The 26,292-nt window shown below is 42.4% G+C and overlaps 1 pseudogene; it reads left to right on the top strand.

Annotated features, from left to right (window-relative positions):
- Positions 1–24,774: 24,774 nt before the first annotated feature.
- LOC141129793 (uncharacterized) lies at positions 24,775–26,030 on the top strand (annotated as a pseudogene).
- The last annotated feature ends 262 nt before the right edge of the window (positions 26,031–26,292 follow it).

Raw genomic sequence — 26,292 nt, 5'->3', positions numbered from 1 at the left:
TTGGATTTGATTGACAGCAGCGGGAGCCAATGGCTTTGCTGCTATCGATCTATCCAATCAAGAGTCAAGAACCCCGGGCAGAGAGGCAGCACATCCCTGCCGTGTCAAGTTTCAGGGCCCAGGTAAGTAAAACGGGGGGGGCTGGGGGGCCAGTCCCTGCCAGGTGTTTTTTCACCTTAACCACTTGCCGCCCGCCATATAGCAGAATGACGGCGGCAAAGTGGTTTCAATATCCTGACTGGGCTTCATATGACGTCCGCAGGATATTGAGCCGCTGCGCACCCCCCGGGGGCGGGCATCACGGCGATCGTTGTTGCGGGGTGTCAGTCTGATACCCCGCAACACTGATCTAGGTAAAGAGTCTCTGGCAGAGACTCTTTACCACGTGGTCAGCCGTGTCCAATCACGGCTGATCATGATGTAAATAGGAAGAGCCGGTGATCGGCATTTCCTCACTCGAGTCTGACAGACGCGAGTAGAGGAGAGCCGATCGGCTGCTCTCCTGACAAGGGGGGTCTGTGCTGATTGTTTATCAGCATAGCACCCCTTGGATCCCACCCAGGACCACCAGGGAAGCCGCCCAGGACCACCAGGGAAGCCGCCCAGGACCACCAGGGAAGCCATCCACACTGGACCACCAGGTATGCCCCCTAGACCCCCAGGGAAATACTAATCTGTGCCCAGGCAGCTGCCAATCAATGCCCAGGCAGCTGCCAATCATTGCCCACTCACAATGCCTACCACTGCCAGTGCCACCAGGGATGCCTATCAGTGCCGTGTATCAGTGCCGCGTATCAGTGCTGCGTATCAGTGCCCATCAGTGCCACGTATCAGTGCCCAGCAGTGCCACCTATTAGTGCCGCCTATCAGTGCCCATCAGTGCCACCCATAAGAACCCATCTTTGCAGCCTTTCAGTGCCCATCAGTGTCACCTATCAGTGCCACCCAGTGCCACCCATGAGTGCCCATCAGTGCCGCCTATCAATGTCCATCAGTGCTGCATATCAGTGCCACCCATCAGTGCCGCCTACCAGTGCCGCATATCAGTGCCCATCGTCAGTGCCCGTCAGTGCCCGCTCATTGGTGCCACCTCATCGGTGCCGCCTTATCAGTGCCTGTCAGTGCCGCCTTTTCAGTGCCCATCAGTGAAAGAGAAAACTTACTTATTTACAAAAAATATTTACAGAAACAAAAGCAAAACTTTTATTTTTTTCAAAATTCTCTGTCTTTTTTTATTTGTTTAGCAAAAATTAAAAACCGGGAGAGGTGATCAAATACCACCAAAAGAAAGCTCTATTTGTGGGAACAAAATGATAAAAATTTAGTTTGGGTACAGTGATGGATGACCACGCAATTGTCATTCAAACTGCGACAGCGCTGAAAGCTGAAAATTGGTCTGGGTAGGAAGGTGTATAAGTGCCCTGTATTGAAGTGGTTAAAGTGGAGTTCCACCCAATAATGGAACTTCCGCTTTTCGGAATCCTCCCCCCCAACGGTGTCACATTTGGCACCTTTCAGGGGGGGGTCAGCAGATACCTGTCTAAGCCAGGTATTTGCTCCCACTTCTGGGCATAGATAGCTGCGGATATCTACACCACGTCTGGCCCTCCCCCCCCCCCCCCCCCCGTTGTCTTCTGGGAGACACACAGGTCCCAGAAGACAGCAGGGACTAGTGAGGATGCGCAGCGCGGTTCGTGCATGCACAGTAGGGAACAAGGCTGTGAAGCTACAAGGCCTCACTTCCTGATTCCCTTACCAAAGATGGGGGCGCCTCCACCCGAGACCCGAGGGACAGATTGGCTTCGGGTGCTGACATTGTGGGCGCCCTGGACAGGTAAGTGTCCGTATTTTAAAAGTCAGCACATGCAGTATTTGTAGCTGCTGACTTAAAAAAAAAAAATGGTGAAACTCTGCTTTAATGCATAGGATGCATTAAGGTGAAAAAACATGAAGGTTTACAACCCCTTTAAATATAACTCATCAAGTTCTATGACATTGAAGGTGTTCTCATCTACACTGTGAAACACAGGCATTTTGTGAATATATTATCTATTATATATTCTATTGATGTAAATGTTAGTCATAATTGACTTTGACAACACAGACAATGCACCTACAAAACATATTAGTAGCCTGCCAAATGGTGTTAATGATGGCTTCTAAATATAGAGCTTGATGTTAGTGATAATATGCAAATGAAAGGTCTTGATGCATGGCGTTACATTATGCCAACATTTAAAGCAATAGTTTTAGTTGTTGCTACTTTAGTAGTAAATGTAGTTTTCTTTATTATCTATTTCACCTTTTACAACATTTAAAGCAATAGTTTTAGTTGTTGCTACTTTAGTAGTAAATGTAGTATGTTTTATTATTTATTCCACCTGTTATTTACATAAATGTGTACATGTGAACTATTTCATTTTATTTGTGTAGTAAAACCCAAGCAAAGCAGCTTTTCATCCATTTGGAATATAAAATATGTGTAACCTTTTCCCTTTTGTTTATGTCACTTGTATTTCTTGGCAGAGCGATCACTCTACCACAACAGGCAAATTAGCAAGGTCTTATCTACCTACAAATATTGTTGTTATGCGTGAGCAACCTCCCCAATGTGCTATAGAAGGATTGACAGCAGGCTTATGTAAGCATTCACCATCATCAGAGCCTGCTGTTTATGGTTGAGAACAGCCAGTTCCACAGTAATACTCTGTGCCTAGGCATTGCTCTCTGCTGTAAATATTCTGGCCTCGGGTGTATGCGTCTCTGGGTCTGTCACCAACCATTGTAATCAATCACTGCATAATGAAGCCACACACTGTTGTTTAACACACTAAAATAAACTTTGTTGTTCAAGCACAACAGAAAACCCTCCACCCAGCTCCGTCTTGTAAGGCTGGTCATACATTATACAATTTTCTTGTACAATTTTCCTTTAGATTTACCAAAACCATATAATATGAGATCAAACTTAAACTCTTTCGATTTATATGCAATCAGGCAGGCCTTACACTACATAGTTGAAGGTAAATCTAATGACATGAAACAATTAAAGTGTTACTAAACCCAGGACCCTGCATTTACTATATCTGGTCTCCCTATGGTTGCCACCTGTACGGGATTGACTCGGACAGTCCAGTTTTTGACACTTGTGCCCGGGTTTCTGTTCCTCTGAAACCCGGACACAACATCAGTGCCTCCCAGCCTGTCAGCTAAATCTGTCCTAGGATCAGAGCTTTTTGACAGTTTGTCTCCCTGAGTGCAGTACTGTCATGGGCCAGAGGAGGGCCTTGGGAGATAGGCTGCACCTTCTCTGATCCTGGTGCCTGGATACCGATGCCTCTGGACGATCTGGCTGCAGAGAGGCAGCATTTGCAGTGTGGGGGATGTGCCGGCCAGGAACTTCCCATTAGCACAGCAATGGTAAGGCATGTGCAGGATGGGGAAGTTTTTAAGGGAGAGGGGAGAAGATGAAGGCAGTAGAGGGGGTATAAACATGGCTCAGAGCTGAGGAGGGGTGGATGGGGGATCATGTGGATGAGAATGCAATTGAAAGGAGTAGTGGGAGAGAACTGAAGCCTGCACTCTGTATATACTGTGCAATGAACACTGCACTCGGTATATACTGTGCCCTGGACCCTGCACTCAGTATATACTGTGCCATGAACCCTGCACGCTGTATATACTGTGCCATGAACCCTGCACGCTGTATATACTGTGCCCTAAACCCTGCACTCTGTATATACTGTGCCCTAAACCCTGCACTCTGTATATATTGTGCCCTGAACTCTGCATGTACTGTGCCCTGAACCCTGCACTCTGTATGTACTGTGCCCTGAACCCTGCAGTCTGTATGTACTGTGCCCTGAACCTTGCACTCTGTATGTACTGTGCCCTGAACCTTGCACTCTGTATGTACTGTGCCCTGAACCTTGCACTCTGTATGTACTGTGCCCTGAACCTTGCACTCTGTATGTACTGTGCCCTGAACCGTGCACTCTGTATGTATTGTGCCCTGAACCCTGCACTCTGTATGTACTGTGCCCTGAACCCTGCACTCTGTATGTACTGTGCCCTGACCCTGCACTCTGTATGTACTGTGCCCTGAACCCTGCACTCTGTATGTACTGTGCCCTGAACCTTGCACTCTGTATGTACTGTGCCCTGAACCCTGCACTCTGTATGTACCGTGCCCTGAACCTTGCACTCTGTATGTACTTGTCAGTAAAATTCCATTCTCTCACTGATCAGTCAACTCCGGTCATGTTGATTAGAAGACAGATTTATTACAAATGTATCGATACATAGGGGTGAACTCTGTACACAGCAAGGAGTTCCAGCAGAGTCACACAGGAACCCTTTTACACATGTCATTTTATAGCAGTATTTGGCAAGCTGCCATTGGCTAAGGCACACTGGTGACTCATGGTGCATCGTCAGTTTTATTGTCAAAAAACCAGTGTCCTTTCACAATGTGCCCTAATATGGTAAACTTTTGCTAGTTCTTTTAAGTATGGTTTAAGGCGTTAGTCGGAAATAAGCAGGTTGCATAAACAACAAGTCAGCGCCATTTTAGCTAGAAAAAAGCATATAAAGAACAAGGCAAATGTTGATATCACTTGTAATTCTTTACATATTTCTTATCAGTACTGTACCCTGAACCCTGCACTCTGTATGTACTATGCCCTGAATCCTGCACTCTGTATATAAGCACAACTCAGAGAACCACACAAAAAGCACAAATTATGCATTGTAATGCCCCGTACACACGATAGGATTTTCCGACAGCAAATGTTCGATGGGAGCTTGTTGTCGGAAATTCCGACCGTGTGTAGGCTCCGTCAGACATTTTCCATCGGAATTTCCGTCACACAAAATTTGAGATCTGGTAAATTCCGATCATGTGTACACAATTCCAGTGCACAAAGTTCCACGCATGCTCGGAATCAAGCAGAAGAGCAGACAAGATTTGTGTGACTGTGTGTATGCAAGACAAGTTTGAGCCAACATCCGTCAGAAAAAACAACATGGATTTTGTTGTCAGCAAATCTGATTGTGTGTACAGGGCATTAGGGTGATTCACCCTCTCCCTTTGTCCTGTTTATCATTATCATTTAACCACTTAGAGATTGCCCACTGCATATATACTGTGGTAGGGCGGCTCTATTGCGCAAAACAACGTACCTGTACGTTGTTTCGTGCACAAGATACTGTGGGCTGCACGGTGGGGGAGCCAATTCGCGGGTCCAGTGGGCCCAATGTCCGCCCACCACCCACGATCGTTCCACAGAGAGGCAGAATGGGGATCTGCCAATGTAAACAAGGCAGATTCCCATTCTGACAAGAAAGTATACTGAGATCTTCTGTTCCTAGTAATCAGGAACAACGATCTCTGTGTTCTTCCTGTCAGTACTTCCCCCACACAGTTAGAAAACACTAGCAGGGAACACATTAACCCTTTGATCACCCCTGATGTTAACCCCTTCCTTGCCAGTGTCATTTATACAGTAATCAGTGCATTTTGAGCACTGATCACTGTATTGGTGTCACTGGTCCCAAAAAGGTGTCACTTACTGTCAGATTTGTCTGCCGCAATGTCGCAGTCCCGCTAAAAACATTAAAAAAATAAAAAGCCCATAAATCTATCACATAGTTTGTAAACACTATAGCTTTTGCGCAAGCCAATCAATACAAGCTTATTGGGATTTTTTTACCAAAAGTATGTAAATAAAAAACATATTTGCCTAAATTTATGGAGAAATGTGTTTGTTTTTTCAATTTGTTTTTTTTTTGGATATGTATTACAGCAGTAAAAAAGTTAAAAATTGTTATTGTTTTTTTTTTTTTCTAAATTGTCGGTCTTTTTTTGTTTATAGCACAAAAAATAAAAAACGCAGAGGTGATAAAATACCACCAAAAGACAGCTCTATTTGTAGGAAAAAAGGATGTCAATTTTATTTGGGTACGGTGTTGCACGCTCGTGTAATTGTCAGTTAAAATAACGCAGTGCTATATCGCAAAAAATGGCCTGGTCATTAAAAGGGTAAACCCTTCCGGGGCTGAAGTGGTTAAAGTAATAGTAATGGAAAATCCAAAATTTTTGGTTGTCCCCAGAAAAATAATAGAGGGGAAATGTTCCAATGTGGACACTAATTCTGGTGACCTGGGGGTCCCCATGGAATTCCCTTAATTTGCAGGAATTTCCTCTCACTTTGTTTGGATATGGGACAGGAAGTGAAGGGAAATTTCCATAATGGGACATTGATGGTGAAAAATATCTGACAGGGGTCATAACCCTCCTTTACTCTATCAAATATGAAAATAAAGAAAAGTTTTGACTATAGTTCTACTTTAAATATTGTAGGAAGAGTTTTCATTCTACTCTGACTGTCCTAGGAGGCTGCAGGACAACTGACCCTTGCCTGGAAAGTGCTGATCACATGAACCCTCCCAAGAATAAAAAACTGTCTAGCAATACGCAACAAAATGAGCATGTGCAGAGTGACTTCAAAGGCTCTGTACTATCAGGAGTATGATTGGAGGAAGGGGAGGATCAGAGAAGACAGGATCAAACAGCCTTTATACACAATGTTGAGGTTTAACCACTTAGATTCCACAGTGAGTATAACAAGCATGCTTTACTTCATATACAGACTGATTTTACTGTTGTGGGTTTAGTAATGCCACGTACACAGGAGCGGACTTTCGGCGGACCGGACTCTGTCGGACAATTCCAGCTGACTTTTTTTTCCCAAAAGTCAGATGGACCTAGAAATAAAACATGTTTCAAATCTTTCCGACGGACTCGAGTGTGGTCGTCTGTATGCTAGTCCGACGGACAAAAACCATCGCTAGGGCAGCTATTGGCTACTGGCTATGAACTTACTTATTTTAGTCCGGTCGTACGTCATCACGTATGAATCCGTTGGACTTTAGTTGATCGTGTGTAGGCAAGTCCGTTCATTTGAGAGTCCGTCGGGAAGTCCGTCGAAAAGTCTGCCCATATGTGCGCTGCATTACACTTTAAGTACTGTCCGTGATACTTTTTTTTATTTGCACTAACACATATTTTTTTCAGGACAAGCTTTCAGAGTATCTCCCCTTCCTCAAGGTCCAAGCATTACTAATTCACAAAGTTTTAGCAGAATGTTTAAAAAAGACAATCTCTGAGAAAAACATAAAGCAACACAAACAAGGTCAATCTAAAAGAAACTGAATAAGAAAATTGTATAATGTATGGCTAGCTTAAGTTCAACAATTGCGCTAAAGCTGGCCATACACAGTTAGATTTTTGTACAAATGTCATTAGAAAAATCCTTCATCAGAATATTCTTTGTTGCCATCATTGAGTCAACTAGTTTAATCCAAAAGCCCTTGTAATTTGGTCCAGACTTGAATTTTTAAATGGAATCCCTGATATATCAAATGGTTTTCATTCTATGTACTGTTTTTCCTGAACAAAAACCACATTCACAGTTAAAATTTGCATCACAACCCTTCAGATTTTCTCATCACTATGGTCAAAAATAAACATTGATCTCACCCCACTATCTATTACAAGACTCATTTAGGTCCACTTTTATGCACTTCTCACCATAAAGAGGCCGTCCTTCTCCATATGTCCATACCATAGAAGGGTGGTTTTCTGTAGCCCCCAGATAAAAATGAAATTGATAACAGGCATAGAGCACAGGAAGTTATCTGTTCACAAGATTTCTGGCAAAATTAACAAGTCTTTTCTTGAATTCATCAAAGAAAAATTTGCAAAATGCTGTCAATGGTATATTTAACAGATCAAAAGGGATCAAATATGAGAAGTTAATTGTTAGGGTTTGCATACTCTTTAAAAACTGGCTCTAGAAACATAGTATCTTCCTTGCTCCAGGCAGTTTTGAAAAATATAATGTTGCCTCGTTTTTTATTTGCAAATGTAGCAAATACCACCAAAAGCAGTCATTAAACATAATTGTAGATACAAAATGTTGGCTGTATTCTATTAAAAATCGGTCCTTTTCCAAGCCTTAGCAGACAAAAAACTACATAGGTTGCATCATAAATTCTATCTTATGAGCAACAAACCAGATACAATGTTAACTAACAGTGCATAATACCCCAAACTTAAAAAATACTTATATGTTTTGTTAATCATATACTAGTTAGTAATTGTAGCTTGTAACTTTTTTTGTAGGTTGCTGTTATATACCTGGTGATCCAGCCAGTTCCCCTGGGTTCCTATTAAAAATTGTCCCTGCCAAGCACAGAAGCAGATGCATGGTCAGTTTGGGTCCCTGAGATTCCTGCTAGGCAATACAGAATGCTGTGCTGACGTACAGCGGGCCTGTATCTCCCATATTCTGTTTTGCGCCACGTGTCCTGCTGTTAGGGTATACTGGATTGCCATGCGTTACCTTACACCAGTGGGGAGTCAAGAAGCAGCTGGAAGCTGGAGTGAGTTTGTGTGAGATGGAGGAAAGCTGCTACCAGGACCTAAAGTGAGAAGCCAGCTAGCAGAAAATTGGTGATGGGAGAGGACTGCAGGTTGGACAGACTTTCAGCTGGCATCAGCGCATGTTGTTGCAATTTTTGAGGTGGAGAAAGCAGCTGCCAGGACTTCAGGAGAGAGAAGCCAGTTATCAGGAGATTAGAAATGAGGGGCATGCTGCTAATATACTGACATGTCAGGGATGGATATAAGGGACAACAGTACACAGACTGGGAATTAACTTCCTCGGTTTATGTGACACCGTCCGGCCCACTTCCTGATTAGGCACACCCCCACTAATAGGAAAAGGGATGTTAAGAAAAAAAAAAACTGCAGAATAAACCAGCGCAAAAGGATATTAAACATTTCTTTTCAACACAACTAAATGTGATCATGATTACTAAATAATATTTCCTACATTAAAAAAAGCTTTGGCTGTTGTCTGATCACATATTCTGTCCCTACATTCAAACATTTTAAGCTATATGTAGGTCACAACGCATACACAACTAATCCTGAGAAAATCCTCTCTGAATTGAGAAAGCATATGGCCAAACTCTATAATTCTCATACCAAATTTCGCTGCACTGATGCAGACATTATTTTCCCCCCACTTAATCTTCAACTCTAAGAACTGCACTTGAACAGTGAGTTACTGTCCTGAAATTCTATTAGCAAGAAAACTTAAACCAAATAAAAATCCAGGCGGGCTGACATGACATTCTCATACATCTATTCCGATACATCTGTTTTTTTTCCTCACCCCCCACACAGTAGTTTAGTATAGCGTCTGCTTCTTTTGAGACAGCACTCACTATCTGCACACTGTACCTCACCGACACAATCCTTTTTGGAAGGAAGGGCAGGCCCCTCCTCTTGGTTCATTGTTTAGGAGTACTCTTCTCCTACACCTCTCCCTCACCACTGCATCCCCCCCTTCCCTGAGACGCGTTAGCCCCTATCACACTTGGGTAGTGACACACCCACTGTATCATGCCACATCACGGTGTCAATCACCCTCCTCCCCGGGTCAAGCTATACTTCCTAAATATAATGGGGACTCAATACCCCTGAAAAAAGATCACAGCTACTTCTACTCTTACGAAAAGCCAAGGCTGATGTGGTTTTTCTACAAGAAACGCATTTCAGATCCAATAATATCCCTAAGCTCCACAGTGATTTCTATCCCATTGCCTACCACGCGTCCAATGACGAATCTAAATCCAAGGGAGTTTCCATCCTAATTTACAAAAACTGTCCTATCCAAATTCAAGACACTCTGCTACATACTAACGGCCATTACATATTTCTTAAAGGAAAATTGTACAATAAGCCCATCACACTTGCGAACTTCTATGCCCCCAACAAACAAGTACTTTTCTTTCGCAATAGCTTACAACGTCTCACCACGTTTCACATGGGCATGCTTATTGTTGGGGGGGATTTCAATCTGGACCTCATCCCCACACTGGACTCCTCTTCAGGTTCCTCCACTATAATGTACAGAGCACTACATACAATTAAAACACAGCTTAGCAATCTGATCATGCACGACACATGGCGCACACTGCACCCCAACACCAAGGACTTCACATTCTGCTCGCCACCCCACAACAAATACACAAGGATTGACTATTTCTTCTTAACTCAAACAGACCTAGAGTCCCTTGAGACAGCGACCATAGACCCTATGATTTTTTTGGACCACCACCCCATCTCCATTACCATAGCCTTCCCGACAATGCCCATGAGATCAACAATCTGCTGATTTGACAACTCCCTCCTTAATGACCCTGAAACTTTAAAGAGACTGAACTCACGCCTAGTGCACTATTTTTCGCAAGAACTAATCCACTGATACCCACCCAATGACTCTCTGGGCAGCACATAAATGTGTCATAAGGAGTGAACTCATCTCCATCGCCACGCAACAACGGAAAGCTAGACAAGCACAGATTTCAGAACTATCGGAATGCATTCATTCTCTTAAAAAAAACCCACAAACAAGCTTTGGCTGAACACACTTTTAAAGAGCTATTAAAGCCCAGGGAGGCGCTACTTGAGGAGCTGGGGAAAATGACCAGAAGTAAATATGCACTGACACAAAAAATATATTACGAATTCGGCAACAAATCGGGGGAAATTGCTCTCTAGAGTCCTCCAAACTAAAAAGGCGATCTTAACAATTCACTCCATTTCAGACCCTTTAGACATCAATATAGTTACCTCAAAAGGCATTGCGGACCAATTTAAACAATTTTACTTCAAACTTTATAACCTACCCATCCCAACTGCAACAGACCCATATGCGGATAGAAAAGAGATGATCACCAACTTCCTAACACAATATGGCCCAAAGCCCATTACCGCCGCAGAGGCCGCAGACTTATGCCCCGTACACACGGTCGGATTTTCCGATGGAAAATGTCCGATCGGAACGTGTTGTCGGAAATTCCGACCATGTGTGGGCTCCATCGGACATTTTCCATCGGATTTTCCGACACACAAAGTTGGAGAGCAGGAGATAAAATTTTTTTTTTTTGTCCGTCGGATTTGTGTACACACGATCGGAATTTCCGACAACGGATTTTGTTGTCGGAAATTCCGATCGTGTGTACACAAATCCGACGGACAAAGTGCCACGCATGCTCAGAATAAATAAAGAGATTAAAGCTATTGGCCACTGCCCCGTTTATAGTCCCGACGTATGTGTTTTACGTCACCACGTTTAGAACGATCGGATTTTCCGACAACTTTGTGTGACCGTGTGTATGCAAGACAAGTTTGAGTCAACATCCGTCGGAAAAAATCCATTTTGTTGTCGGAATGTCCGAACAAAGTCCGACCGTGTGTACGGGGCATAAGACAAACCAATTGCTTGGGTTGAGTCCATATAGGCCCTGAAACAACTGAAGACTGGCAAAAGCCCCAGCCCTGATGGCCTGTCTGTCAGTTACTACAAATCCTTCACAGACACAATCCTCCCATACTTCTTCTTGAAAACTTTTAACTCAATACCTACCCACCCCTAATGACAGTACAGACCTCCTCGAAGCTCACATTACTCTGATACCGAAACTGGGCAAAGATACTTCCTTGGTCTCAAACTATAGGCCTATATCGCTCTTAAATGTTGACACCAAAATACTAGCCAATTGCATACTCCCCTTACTCCCCAAACTGGTCTCTTTGGATCAGGTAGGATTCATCCCCGGACGTGAGGCAAGGAATAACACCCTGAAAGCCATTAGCATTCATCACTGGCTATCCACATCCGCCAGACCAGGTTTTTTACTGTCTCTCGATGTGGAGAAAGCGTTCGACAGAGTGGCTTGGGACTATATGGCAGAAGTTTTAAAAACACTGTGAAAAAGGACCCATTTTAAAAACACTGGGGTTTCAAGATCGCATGCTTTTTTTTTCAATACTCTTTATTACAAATTTTCCTTACATATTAATTTACATAGTTTTACACTCCATTCTCTCTCATCCACTTGTGGTCACTTTATACTACATTTTCAGGTATTCCTGCATCCATTGTTAAACATGATCTATTCCACTTTACCTATATGTTCTCATATCTCTGCACATTACCCCTTTGTTCATACATTATTCTTTCATATGGTAAAACCTGATTTATTGCTCTCTCCTCCTTTAATACTCCCAGCAAACAGAGTTCAAGCGTGGCCGTAATAGATTCATTTGATACTTTTCCTGACCACCAGTTGCCAGTATCTCCCTATATTACTACAGTACCACATTACATGGAGGAAGTCTGCCCCCCGCCCACATTTTGTGCAGTTTGGTTCAGGCATCCTCCCCATTTTATACAACCTATTTGGCGCTAGGTAAGTCTGATGTATTATATTTAGCTGGATTATCCTATTATTCATTGCCGGGGATACTTTCAAGTGGGAGGAACAAATTTCCTCCCATTCCTGATCACTCATATCTGGGATAGCTACTTGCCATTTATCCCTTATTCCCAATAGTTCACCTTCTATTTTACTCTGTAGCAGATGTGAGTAGAGTTGGGATACTAATCCTTTTGGTCCCTGCGATCTCAAAATACCTATAAGGGGATATTTAGATATTTTTAATTCCTTTCTTCTAAACTGCATCTGTAGCACCTGTCTAAGCTGAAGATATCTATAAAACTGTTTACTTGATAGGTTATATTGTTTACATAGATTTTCATAGGGTACTATTATATTTTTATCACACATCTGGCCGATAATTGTTACCTTATTCTGTTTCCAGAATTTACAATCCTCAAATGTTTCCAGTTGCTCAAATGTTGGATTATTCCACAAGGCCGTTTCTGGTGGGATATCAGTAAATCCCGTTAGTATTTTTGCTTCCTTACAAACTGCCCTGGCCAGCTTTAGAAGGGGAATTTTTGCTCCCACCCTCCTCAAATCCTTTTTTTCTAGTCCTACAAGAAAATCTTCTACTTGCATCTTACTTAATATATATTCCTCTATTCTTGTTTTTTGCTCCTGTCCTATCCAGGATCTCAAATGAATCAGTTGCCCAGACAGATAGTATAAATATAGATCTGGCAAAGCCAACCCTGCTGCTGTTTTAGGTCTTTGTAGCTTATTAAGTTTTAGTTTACATCTACCATATGCCCAAATAAACCTGGTTATCTGTGAATTTAAACCTTTAAATATCTGTTTTGGTATTTTTACCGGGGAATGTGCAAGAATGTACAGGCACTTGGGCAATATAATAGATTTAATCAGCTGAATTCTTCCTGCCATTGATATCGGTAATTTTATCCATATTCCCACTTTTCTCTTAACATATTCTACCAGGGGGAGTATATTGACTTTCAGGGCTTCCTCAGGCTCTAAAGTAATGTTTATTCCTAAATATTTAAATCCTTCAACTATTTTTAATGGGGGCTCTCATTCCATTACCTGGTCCGAGCAACATTAATGCAGATTTCTGCCAGTTTATTTTAAGTCCTGAAAATATCCCATATATTTCTATTATTTTCATCGCCTCCCTCAAGGAGTTATGCGCATCTCCCATGTATAGTATGATGTCATCCGCATATAAACCTATATGTTCTATTTTCCCCCCCACTTTAATCCATTTGTACTTTTTTGATTGTCTAAATCTATTTGCCAATGCTTCAATTGCCAGGGCAAATAGTTGAGGGGACATTGGACACCCCTGTCTTGTTCCCCTATGTAATTTTATTGTAGGAAATAATATTCTATTTATTAATACGTTTGAACATGGTTGTTTATAGATTATTCTTACCCATTTTCTAAATTTTTCCCCAAATCCATTTTTTTTCAAAACTGTCTGCAGGAACCCATTTTATGGAATCAAAGCCTTGGCCGTATTCAACAATGCCAAGGCACTTGTTTCCGGAATAAACTCTCTCATCTGTGACATAAACTGGGTTCTTCTAATATTGATTGAAGTAGATTTCCCTGGCATAAATCCAGTTTGATCATTTGACACAATAGATAAAATTACTTCATTAAGCCTTTTGGCAAGTATTTTTGCCAAAACTTTGTAATCTATATTCAATAATAAAATTGGTCTATATGACAGTCAGTAGGGGACATTTCTCCCTGTAGAAATATCTGTCTATACATTTTGGTCAGGGCTGGTGCCATAATCTCCACATATCGCTGGTATATTTCCAGCGGTATACCATCTGGCCCTGGAGATTTACCCTTTCCCATAGAGAAGATGGCCTCCTGTACTTCCTCTTCCTCTATATCTCTCTCCATCCCCTCCTTTTGCTCCTCTGTTAGTTTGAGGAAGTCTAATGCCACGTACACACAAGCAGACTTTTCAACCGGACTGGTCCGACGGACCAAGTCCGGCAGACAATTCGACCATGTGCGGGCTTCATCAGACCTGCAGCGGACTTTTTCGTCCGGACCCAGTTCCTATCGAAAAGTCCGCTCATCCGACGGACGAAAACCGACGCTAGGGCAGCTATTGGCTACTGGCTATCAACTTCCTTATTTTAGTCCAGTCATACGTTATCACAAATGAATCCGTAGGACTTTGGTGTGATCGCGTGTAGGCAAGTCCATTCGTTGGGGAAGTCCGTCGGATAGTCCGTTGGACCAGTCCGGTCGAAAAGTCTGCTCGTGTGTACGCGGCATTAGTCCCCCAGATATTCCTCTATCTCTTCTCCGGTGCAGGTCAATGTTGATGTTTACATATTAACATAATATTTTTGAAATCTCATAAGTATCTCCTCTAATGTGTTCTATCTCCCCTTTCTTTTTCTCACTTCTGAAATCGCCAATGATGGGGTCTGCTATTTTATCAAAAAGTTCAGTATCTTATTAGCTTGATGTCCTTGCTCAAATTTTTTTTGTTTTTGCTGAAATTTCTTGCGTTTAGCATTAATTATTAATTGGTTCTTATACTGGCGCACTAATCCTGCCCATCTTATTTGGTTTATATTTGAAGGATCGGTTATAAACTCAGTTTCTGCCTGTGCACACAACTTTTCCAATTCCTCTTCTTCCTGTCTATTAGTACGTTTTATATATGATATTGTAGATCTCATTACCCCTCTTATATTTGCCTTAAAGGTATCCCAAAGCATACCCTCCATTTTCCTATCCCCATGCGCTTCCAGAAACATTTCCAGCTGCTCCGGTATTCTATAATTTGGTCCAATCTGGGTTAACCAATGAGATTGAATCCTATAGCCAGGCTCAGTGCTAATCCGGACATTAAAGGGGTAGAAATTTAAAGACAGACAGTACAAATTTGCGGCATATGCAGATGACATCCTGCTATTCCTCACAGATCCAAATCACTACAATTCCTAACCTTTTAAAAGGCTTCCCCCTCTTCAAATTACTCTCCAATCTCCAAATTAACTTCTCAAAATCCAGGGCCCTAAACATTTCTCTGCCTGCCAATACAGTGACACTTTGCCAATCTAACTTCCTCTTTTGCTGGGATACACACGCTATCACCTATCTTGGTATTCAACTACCAGCGAAACTAACTGACCTATATTCCAGAAACTTCCTCCCCATCCTTAAAACTATACAACAAGATCTCCACAATTGGAACAAGGGTACCTTCTCGTGGTTCGGGAGAGCAGCGATTGTAAAAATGAACATCCTCCCCAGACTTCTCTATCTTTTGCAGACTATACCGTTCAAGCCACTTTTATCATTTATCGCCGCGTACCAACAGTTATGCCTAAAATTCTTCTGGTCCTCCAAACAACCGTGCGTGAGCTGGGATAAATTAGTAACCCCTATAATGAAGGGGGGTATAGGCCTCCCTGACATACATAAATACTATTGGCCGTGCCATCTGGCCAGAATAGTTGACTGGCATCTGCACATTAAGAATAAAGCAGGGATCAGACTCAAGGAGGCATTCTCCCTACTGCCAATCCACCATCTACCATGGATCGCCCCAAAAGAGAGCAAGGCCCACCTCCTAACAGGTCCTACATTACAGATCTTTAGGACAATATGTAAAAGATTACATATAGCCTCATCACCTGAGCCCCTAACCCCAATCTACCGAAATCCAGACTTCCCCCAGGGATCATAAACTCTGACACTAACAGCACACACGCAAACCTCTCATTCAGAGCAGAGACCTTTTTTGACAAGGGTAGACTTATACCCTTCCAAACCCTTTCCTCCAGGTACCCGGATGCAGACATCCCCTTCTTCAACTTCCTTCAGATAAGGCATTTCCTAAAAAGCTCCAAACCACTTTCCAATGGTGCAGAGAACATACACCTTTTGAAACAATATGCACCAAATCTGAACCCCAAAGACACGTGATATCAGACATGTACTCCATATTGCTTGCAGATAACAATCCCAAAGATAACGCGACCAGCCAAAAATGGAAAAGGGAACTTGCAACAGATCTCTCACAGGAATGCCCCGTACACACAGTCGGATTTTCCGATGGAAAATGTCCGATCGGAGCGTGTTGTCGGAAATTCCGACCGTGTGTGGGCTCCATCGGACATTTTCCATCGGATTTTCCGACACACAAAGTTGGAGAGCAGGAGATAAAATTTTCCGACAACAAAATCCGTTGTCGGAAATTCCGATCATGTGTACACAAATCCGACGGACAAAGTGCCACGCATGCTCAGAATAAATAAAGAGATGAAAGCTATTGGCTACTGCCCCGTTTATAGTCCCGACGTACGTGTTTTACGTCACCGCGTTCAGAACGATCGGATTTTCCGACAACTATGTGTGACCGTGTGTATGCAAGACAAGTTTGAGCCAACATCCGTCGGAAAAAATCCTAGGATTTTGTTGTCGGAATGTCCGAACAAAGTCCAACCGTGTGTACGGGGCAGAAGAGTGGGAACATATTTTTACCCATATACACAAGGGGCTCCTTAAATGTTTCCACACAGGAAAACGGATTTAAAATATACTCCAGGTGGTACAGAACCCAGTATCCCTCCACTCTGTTGCCAATGTAACACAGCACACGGATCGCTACTCCACATATGGTAGAAGTGCCCCCAGATAAAACCATATTGGAAAGAAGTACACATCTGATCTCCCAGATAACAACCTATACACCAGCCCAATATCTTCTCCACCATACATCCTTACCCCAGTCAGCTTAAAAAAGGTCTCTCACCCTACACCTCATCAACACAGTAAAACTATGTATACCTATACACTGGAAGGATAGTTCTCCCCCAGCATCTCCGAATGGCTCCAAAGAGTTGGGAAAATAGCCAAAATGGAAGACCTAATTCAACAGGCAAGGGATTCCCCGACGAAATTCCATAAAACAAGTGCCTGTTGGCTTCATTTAAAGGAATCGGCAGAATATTGAAATATTTCAACCACAACTCCATAGCTTGACCTGGGGGCTAGCACTCGACACCAGCCAGATATGCCGGACAAATGCCCACAGACACACCCCCCCCCCCTCACCTCACACCTCTCTTCTCTTACCCGTTTTTCCCCATAATAAAAACTAGGGTTCCCAGACGGACTCATAGACGGGCTAGCTTAGAACGCATGCAAACTCCACACCTCGACTAGATACGGAATCTAGCCATTGAACCATAGCTCTGAGGTAAAATTTTGATTTATCTGCAGTATTTAAGACACTGGGAGTCTTACTTACCCCAACTGGAAAACCGGCAAGACAGCAGACATAAACCCAGCCGGTAGCACGCTCAATTAGATCCAGGGACTTCTATAGTTATATGTATTAGCTGGTTTATATGACTACTGACATGACTCTTTTTATTCTGTATATGCCTCATTGGTAAAATTGAACTTCAAATGCAAATTGTTATATTGTTTGTGGTTTAATCTCATGTACTATACAGAAACCTCAATAAAAACATTGAGACAAAAAAAAACTGCAGGACCAGCAAAGATACAGCTCCAAAACCAGCAAAGAGACAGGCCCATATCCAGCAATTTAGACAGGCCCATATCCAGCAATTTAGACAGGCCCATATCCAGCAATTTAGACAGGCCCATATCCAGCAAAGAGACAGGAAAAGAGATAGTTTTCTATTTAAGATAAATTATTAATTTAGATTATTCAGCATGAAATGGAGCTTAGTTTTGTAGCATGAGGCTTTATATTCTGCAATATTTACATTTTTGGTAAACTCATTCAATGAATCCGAGCTCTGCAAGCTGAGATAACATGCACTGCATTGATGCATTCACACAATTTCATAGTAACCATGAGATAAAACAAAGTTCAAAAAGTTTATCCCATTGTTTCACAAATCTATGTACACTACAAAGTGTATGATTGAATCAGTTCTGATATCGCTGTTTTACTAACCTGACAACTTATTATTCTACATAGGAAACCTTAATTTTGTTTGAAAATATTAAAGAGTCTAACTACCAGCAAGAATGAGTACATTTAAAGAGCACCTGTCATTTCAGATCCATCATGGCAGCGCCTGTTAGTGGTTATCCACTCACCTTCTGCCGCCACGTCCCTCACCTTGTTGTGTCACTGCCGCATCACCAGCTGTCCCATTAAAGTGAATGGGACTGTTGGTAGATCAACATCGGGTCAGAGGAGGAGCCGCTGCGGGACAGAGATGATAGTTGCTCTTTAAAAATTATGATTTAAATCGAGTTGATTTAAATCATCCCTTTTTACTAGTGATTTAAATCATGACTTAAATTGAGATTTAAATCGATTTGATTTAAATCAAATCCACCCTCATCCTGCATGAATAATTTACCAATAAAGGCTGCACAGCTTCTCTGCAGTCAGGCTACATGTGTCACGCACTTGCTCTCTCTCTCTTTACACAGATCCAAGAGAGGTTGCCGCCCAAAGGATCATTCAGTCAGCAGGGACAGGCAGAGTGCGGATGATATCACTCCACCCACCACTGTCTCAGGCATGCTTCAGCTGGAACTATATACAATCGCCGGCTTATGTAGCCTCCCATTCATGTTGCGGTCACCCTGCTTCCTCGTGTCTGGCATAGGTGACGGAACGAAGTTCCACCAGAAAAAAAGCCCTGATAACACATATATTCAATACTTCCTGTGACCCATACCTTTGCTTTACTGCATGGGCAGGTCTCTTTTGCACTTCTGTCTTACACTTCTATCTTCAACTTCCCTGATCCATACCATGCTTCCTACATACACTTTCAAGTGGGAGGTGGAACTGGAGGTGAAAACTGGTCCCAAATGTGGAAATTACAAACTCCAACTCTCTGTATGTACCCCCAACTATAAAATATTCTACAGATGGTATTTGGTGCTATCCTAAATAGCCAAATTTCCTCCAAACTCATCACCATGGTGTTATATGAGGTGTAGTGAGGTTGACACCTTCTGCCATACACGATAATGATGGACATGCCCAGTAGTGTGCAATTTATGGCCTAGCACCTAACAAATGTCAACAAAGACCCAACCAGGCCTTAACTACTTAAAAAGCCAAATAGGCTCACATATTCCCACATATTTAGTGGGAATAGTAAACTAGTAAAATGTATTTTCATGGCAACAAAGCAGACCATAATGAAGGCATGGAAATCAGTCAACCTAAGCTCCCAGGAGGTCAAATCCAGATTATTCAGGATGGTGCTTAATGACAAGATTGCCACTATACAGAATGATATAATGGCCTCTTCTAAAAAAGTATTATCCCTGTGAATTCATCCTTATTTACTCCCAGATTTTGACAGCTGTATGCTAACTCTATAAATAGAACTTACCAGGCACAAGTGGTTGCTTTCATGACTCAAAATGTTCCCCCAGCTGCAGATCCTTCTTTTTTCTCCGGTAGAATGTCTATGCTTCTGCATATTGGAACTGTACGGTATGTATATCTCATACTAATGTTGTGACTACATGCAATGATCATCTTCAATCTATACTACACTTACAATATTTGTTCATCTGTGTAAGCAGTTTAAATGCATGCTTCTTAAAAATTGTGTATTCTTCTTGAAAATGGCTGAACAGGAAAAAATGGTCCTTTATCATAAAATATGCACAAAAACAAAGCATATTTACAACATCATTCATTTAAAGTGACACTAAACTCCAATTTAAAAAAATAAAATCTATTAAAGTAGGTATATGATTGTATTCTTAACTCAAAAGTACCTTTTATTGCTCTCAGTCTTCTTCAAATCTCCAAATTCCATTTTCTTGTTGCTGTGATCTGACTTCCTGTTGGAGGGTGGCTACATTTATTCTCCATGTTTACACTGTATGTAGGAATGTAGCATGTAGCCACCCTCTCTTACTTGCTGGGGAGATGCATTAAGACTTTGTACCATGGACTGTGGGATTTCCAGTGTGCATAAAGCATTGCACAAGACCGCAACTAATGTGCACTTCTTGTTCCGTACAACAGGAAGTGAGGAAGAAAAGGAGAGGTTTGGGAGATCATGAAGGACATTGCAGGGAGACAGAAAAACACAGTAAGAATCAATTTCATGAAAAATAGATTACAGGACCGTTAAGTAGTGGATGCGTACAGAATATTTTTTAGAAAATAAGGATATTGTTTTGTGTCACTTTAAATGGTTTTTTTAACAAATCTTTAGCACCAACTGCTTGCAAAGATACATTGTACATAAACAGTGAGGAAACAAGACAAGGTAATAGTCCTGAAACACAAAGAGAAGAAGAGTAGAAAATCAATTTTTCTGTGAAATATGTGCTTCTTCTGCCATGCACTTGACTGTGAAAGTGTTCAATCCCCCTCAGTAAACACAGAATCACTCACTAGAACATAATGACCTTTGAATCAACAAAAAGGTCTTCAAGTGTCTGTTATATGAGAACTCTGATGCAACTCCTCCACTGCCTTTCCCTCTGTCACTTTCACTCAAATTGTAAAAGAAAAAGGCATGCTATAGTGTAGTATATTAATAAAGAACACTATATTAAGAATTTTTTACCCTCACTTTCTATGGTGTATCACCCTCCATCAGTTTGTAAAAGATTGTTCTCTCATACTTGTGCCAATGAGGCACTATACCTCTCCCGTGTCCTCCTCTGCTCTGATAAAAAACTAGTCAGTAGAATTCAATAAAACCCTAACAACACTTTTCTGGTGCTTTGGCCCTTTAAATGGCCTGTTCCAGATTCAAATATCCCTGCTACTCATTTTGTTAGCTTTGCTAACACATGCAGCAAATTCGGGTAGTTCTAATAGTGCCACTTTTATGAAACAGTGCTATTAATGCACCAAAATTAAAAATAATGAAACAGGGAAAAAGTGTTGAACACATGAAGAAAGGGAGGTGAAAAAAGGCATGGAAAGCCAAGACACCAGTTGAAATTTATCAGTAATTGGAAAGCAATCCTACCCCTTGTCAGTGAAAAATTAAAATGAGCTGGTTCAGTCTCAACTGATGGCCTATAAAAAGGTGTCTCGTTACCAAGGCGTCACACAAGAAACATCTCATGAAGGGTAAAACCAAAGAGCTCTCTCAAGATCTTTTCAACCTTACTGTTGCAAAACATACTGTAGGCATTGGTTACAGAAGCATTTCTAAACTTCTGAGTGTTCCAGTGAGCACTGTTGGAGCCATAATCTGGAAGTGGAAAGAACATAATTTCACCATAAACTGGCCATGACCAGGTGCTCCTCGCAAGATTTCTGACAGAGGAGTAAAAAGAATTAGAAATAATCAAAAGTGTTGTCCAAGAGCCAAGGACCAGTTGTGGAGAGCTTCTAAAAGACCTGGAATTAGCAGGTACAATTTTTTCAAAGAAAACAAAGTAATGCACTCAACTGCCATGGCCTGTATGTACGCTCACCACGTAAGACTCCATTGCTGAAGAAAAAGCATGATGATGCTCATTTAAAGTTTGCTGCACAACATTTTTAGAAAAGCCTGTAATATACTGGGAGAATATAGTCTGGTCAGATGAGACCAAATTTGAACTCTTTTGGATGCCTTAACACACAACATGTTTGGAGGTTAAATGGCACTGCACATCACCCCAAAAACACCATGCAAACAGTGAGGTTTGGAGGTGGGAACATTATAGTGTGGGGCTAACATTATGTCGTTAAAGGAAGGATGAATGGAAAAATGTACCAAGACATTCTTGATAACAATCTGCTGCCATCTACCAGGATGATGAAGATGAAACAAAGGTGGACATTTCAGCAAGACAATGGTCCCAAAAACAAATCCAAGGAAACTCTTAATTGGTTTCAAAAAAGCTGCTAGAATGGCCCAGACAATCACCTGATTTGAATCCAATAGAAAATCTATGGAAAGAACTAAAGATCAGTGTTCATAGAAGAAGTCCACAGAACCGCCAAGATTTAAAGACTGTGTAGAAGAATGGGCCAAAATCACACCTGAGCAATGCATGCAACTACTTTCTCCATATAGGAGGTGTCTTGAAGCTGTCATTACTTCTACGAAGTAATAAATACTGTACATTTAAGTTACCGTGTTCAATACCTTTTTCCTGTGCCATTACATTTTATTACATATAACTTTAATTTTTGAACTTACTGTATTTGTTTTGGTTTCTTTGTATGTTTGGATTGCATGGGTCGTTACCGACGTGGTGAACATTTCATGTCAATAGCACCTTGAGAAATATATTTACCTAGAAAAATGGTGATGTGTTTAATACCTATTTTACCCTCTGTAATATAAATATATATATAAAATCTCATAAAGTCCAAAGGTAGTTAAAGTGAGTGCAATGCTATAAGATCCTCCCACAGGTCATATATAAAGAAAAACGGGCGGGTTGCTGCACAAAGTTTGTATTTTAATGAAAAATGTAAAAAGTTACAAGTATTCATGGTTAACAGTTTCGGGCTATACAGATTACGCCCTTCTTCATAACCAAATACATACAAGTGAAATAACAAAAAGCATGGCATATACAGTGGGGACTGAAAATATTCAGACTTACTTAAATTCACTCTTTGTTATATTGCAGCCATTTGCTAAAATCATTTAAGTTCATTTTTTCCTCATTAATGTACACACAGCACCCTATATTGACAGAAAAACACAGAATTGTTGACATTTTTGCAGATTTATTAAAAAAGAAAAACTGAAATATCACATGGCCCTAAGTATTCAGACCCTTTGCTCAGTATTTAGTAGAAGCACCCTTTTGATCTAATGCAGCCATGAGTCTTTTTGTGAAAGATGCAACAAGTTTTTCACACCTGAATTTGGGGATCCTCTGCCATTCCTTCTTGCAGATCCTCTCCAGTTCTGTCAGGTTGGATGGTAAACGTTGGTGGACAGACATTTTTAGGTCTATCCAGAGATGCTCAATTGGGTTTAAGTCAGGGCTCTGGCTGGGCCATTCAAGAACAGTCACGGAGTTGTTGTGTTAAAATATAAGTCATTAATTTCACAACGTTGCTACATGATTTAATCTGATCCCAACCAACTATATAAAAGTTCAAAACTCAAAGTATGTAATCTATGAATCCAAGAAACTTCTCATTTTCTTAAATTGAGTTCCCATTTTCCTCCCCGTCGATTATGGGGAATACCATCTATAACCATGTATTTAAGTTGTAAAACTGAATGACTTTTTCTAGAAAATGCCTGGGTAATGGTAATTTATCAAGTTTGTCCCCAATGGATTATTTGTGTTGAGCAATACTTTCCTTGACTTTCTGAGTCGTTTCCCCTACATATAAGAGCCCACATGGACATTTGATATTGTATATCATATATGAAGATTGACATGTGTTTATGACATGTGTTTATCAAAATACTATATCCCTTATGTGGATGTGAAAAACTTTTTCCTTTAATCATATTGCTGCAATGTATGCCATTTAAACAGGGATAAGAGCCATTATTACGTGGACCTAAAAATGTCATTGGTGCAATTTGTGGATGATATTGGTCAGATTTGACCAATTTACCATGAATAGTTTTCCCTCGACGATAAGATGGTAAAGGTGGAAAGTAAAACTCTGGGACTGTTGGATAATTATTATTCAGAATGGACCAATGTTTTTTTTAAATATTAAACACATGGTTAGAGAGAGGATGAAATTAGGAGATGAAAGACAACCTGCAACTCATTGTCTTTCCTTTTTTAGTATGTAAATTATATAGTTCCTTGTTAACCATATCTTTAGAGTAACCCCTCTGTCACAGTCTGCCCTCCATCTCATCCAATCTTATCTTGCATGTGTCTGGATTGCTGATGATCCTCGACACACGTGTAAGCTGGCTCCGGGGAATGGATTTAAAAACCTCAGGGGGGTGAAAAGTGGAAAAATGTAATAGTTTGTTCCGGTCGGTCAGTTTTCTGTACAAGTCACTAACAATATGTCAATTGTGTATAGTTAAAGAAGTGTCTAAAAACTGAATCTCTGTTGCACTAATGTTAAATTTTAAGCCAGGGATCAATTGATTGAGATACATATTAAATAACGCTGGTGCGGTGATCCCTCTGATCGCTTCTCTGCCTTTTGGCTAAGATCAAGTGTAGTATCGACTTTAGCCCTTAGGGGTGTCTCTGCTTCACAGCTAGGACGTTGAGAACCACTTGCATCTATCCAAGCCAATTGGTCCTTGTGGGGTACCCTCTGCTCGGCCTGGTAGGATCGTTGATTAAATTCAGCTTCACCTACTTGCTGCTATTGGGTTAGAGGCTTAGCCCCCACAGGGAATGAGATTGCGGTCTTCCCTCCTCCCCCACTCCGCATTACTACCTCCGGGCAGTAGATGCTAGAGCCTTTGTAAAGGCTACGAAAAGAACGAAGACGTCAAGGAACCAGAAGGAAGCTGCCTAAGAACACCTGAAGCGACATCCAACTTCTTGACGATGGGAATAAGCGACAAGAAGACCAGCAAGGAGAAGAAGAACCCAGTTCCAGCCACTTCCCCCGAGCCCGGGAATGCAGCTGCCTCAACCCCCGCCCCTACCCCGGCCGGCACCAGCCGACCAGGATCAGCCAAGGCAGACCAGCCTGCAGACGGGCTCCCAGCACTGGAGCCTTGGATGAAGCAGACGGTCGTGCTGTAGCTGAAGGAGGTGGATAGAAGAGTCCCTGACATGACCCCGGAGATCTTCGGAAAGAAGATGATTCTGGAACAGGGGTTCAGCAAAGCGGAGACGCTTTCTGTGCAGGCCTTTACAAGAGGTATATTCTTTATAACTTTTGTGTAATTTCAGGTCTGCAGAAGATACTGGGAGATGGTGAAGACCAGTGGCCCTGAATCCCCTTTCCGGAAGTTCACTGCGAACTGCCCCATAACACGGGATGAAAAGCGGGTGACAGTGGCCATGAGGAACCCCCATACCAGTGGAAAGGACATAGCCACCTACCTCCAGAGGTTCTGCGCCGTGGTGAAGGACCCGATCCAAATCTTCGATGCCAACGGCTTCTGGATAGGTAAGTGGTCTGTGCTCTGCAAACTGAGGAAAGACCCTTCGGGGGACATCCAGCACCTGCAGCCTTTCTTCTCCCTGGGATCATCCGCAGGAATCCTTTTCTACCCCGGCATACCCTGCAACTGTAACAATTGTGGGCAACCGGGACACATAGGTAAGGATTGTACAGAGCTTGTTTGCAGGTTCTGTAGGGTTACAGGCCACGAGACCAAGGACTGTCTGAGGTCCAAAGCCTGCAACCTTTGCGGATTGGCAGAGCATGTCTTCAGACACTGCCCCCAGAGGACCCGGACCTACGCTGGAGCCCTGAGCCAGGGTAAACCACCCTCCAGCACCGGGAGGAAGCTGCCGGAAAAACCAAAGAAACCAAAGAATCCAAAGGAACCTCGAAAGGCCACAGGTAAGTCCACTCCTGCCCCCCCTTCCCCACCCCCTGCCCCAGCCCCACCCCCTACCTCCAGCACACCCCCAACCACCCCTTCTGTGCTGGAGGAGCCCCTCCCCCCCAAACCTGTCCTCCCTGGAGGACTTCCTCACCCTCCCACCTCCCTCCACCCCCACCAGTGGCCCAACAGAAAGCTGTAGCCAGAAACGGAAACCAGAGAGCCCAACAGCGGAGGAACCCGCCACCTCCACCAAACGGCCCAACTGGGACCAGCGTGACAACGATGGACCAGAGCAAGTAGTGGAGGACCTAGAGTCCGCAGGGGAGGAGGAGGAAGAGGAGGAGATCGTGGTCAACCCCGAGCATGACCTCCCCCCATGTCCACATCAGCCAACAGATGATGGAATCCGTCCATGAGGAGCTGGGCCTGGCCCAGAACACAGGACAGGCAGAAGACACAACGGAAGAGCCACCACCCCCTCCGGGGAGGTAAGTTCGGACCCTTGTTAACTAGACCCTCATACCCTTTTTCATTATGGCTGAGATCTCAATCTTTTCCATTA

Source organism: Aquarana catesbeiana, linkage group LG02 (assembly GCF_042186555.1).
Source record: "Aquarana catesbeiana isolate 2022-GZ linkage group LG02, ASM4218655v1, whole genome shotgun sequence".
Lineage (NCBI taxonomy): Eukaryota > Metazoa > Chordata > Amphibia > Anura > Ranidae > Aquarana > Aquarana catesbeiana.
Note: the sequence above shows the minus strand (reverse complement) of the source record. Positions and strands in the feature narration are given on the sequence as shown.